Source organism: Brassica oleracea, chromosome C3 (assembly GCF_000695525.1).
Source record: "Brassica oleracea var. oleracea cultivar TO1000 chromosome C3, BOL, whole genome shotgun sequence".
Classification (NCBI taxonomy): domain Eukaryota; kingdom Viridiplantae; phylum Streptophyta; class Magnoliopsida; order Brassicales; family Brassicaceae; genus Brassica; species Brassica oleracea.
The window spans coordinates 58,675,343-58,675,869 of NC_027750.1; positions in this window are offsets into that span (position 1 = coordinate 58,675,343).

Genomic DNA, 527 nt, shown 5'->3' on the forward strand with positions numbered 1-527 from the left:
GAAAGCTTTAAAGCTCTCACTAATGGTACATCACCCACGTCCAGCCTAAAGCTTAAGGACATTATGTATATAAATATTGATTTACATCAGGCCATACATGTAAGCATAGACATTCCCACCTCTGAATGATTAAGGATCATAAACCAGACATATACACAAACCATCTTAAGAAAATACGAATATTCCACCACATATATGTGTGCCATTTAAGATGGAACCTCAGATGAGGATTGAGAATATATATTAGATAAATAAGACTTCCTCCACTAAACTATAGTGTATCTTGTGCCAAACATGGATGATTTAATCAAGTGGCCAAGAACACAAATTAGATCATGTCTGGAACAGTATGAAACTAAAAATAGAGAGTGTTAACACCAAAGATGTATTTACATACATAAGAGCTCATAAAAGATTGTAGTACTTAGGATTTGAAGGATATAACCTGAGGATCATGAACCCACGTAGAGTACTCATAAAACCTATATAGGGACGTGGGGTGTTCAAAGAATTCAAAGTAATTATAA